The sequence below is a fragment of the Myotis davidii genome, unplaced genomic scaffold, assembly GCF_000327345.1.
Source record: "Myotis davidii unplaced genomic scaffold, ASM32734v1 scaffold692, whole genome shotgun sequence".
NCBI lineage: Eukaryota > Metazoa > Chordata > Mammalia > Chiroptera > Vespertilionidae > Myotis > Myotis davidii.
In genome coordinates, this window is record NW_006283547.1 from 74,722 (window position 1) to 75,289 (window position 568).

General features: G+C 36.3%; 1 protein-coding gene across 4 annotated transcripts in view; it reads left to right on the forward strand.

Annotated features, from left to right (window-relative positions):
* The window catches only part of LOC102758494 (bcl-2-like protein 13), a 105,676-nt gene that overhangs the window by 60,505 nt on the left and 44,603 nt on the right, over positions 1–568 (forward strand). The gene's annotated exons all lie outside the window — the stretch shown is intronic.

Sequence of the window (568 nt, forward strand, 5' to 3'; positions counted from 1 at the left end):
AATAAAATATTTAAGGACATCTCCTAGGGCAAGGGAAAAAAGGAGAAGATAAACAAATGGGAACACATCAAAATAAAAAGCTTCTGCACAGCAAAAGAAACCATCAACAAAATAAAAAGGGAGCCCACTGTATGGGAGAACATATTTGCCAATGGTACATCTGATAAAGTATTAATATCCAAAATATATAAGGAACTCATACAACTTAACAGCAGGAAGACAAACAATCCAATTCAAAAATGGACAAAGGACCTAAATAGACACTTTTTCAAAGTGGATATACAGATACCTAAGAGACCTATGACAAAATGCTCAATGGCACTGAGCATCAAAGAGATGCAAATTAAAACGACAATGAGGCATCTCCTCACACCTGTCAGAATGGCTACCATTAACAAATCAACAAATGACAAGTGCTGGCGAAGATTTGTTGAAAAGGGAACCTTTAGTACACTGCTGGTGGGAATGCAGATTGATGCAGCCATTATGGAAAACAGTATGGAGTTTCCTCAAAAATTAAATATGGAACTGCCATTTGATCCAGTATCCCACTTCTAGGAATAATATT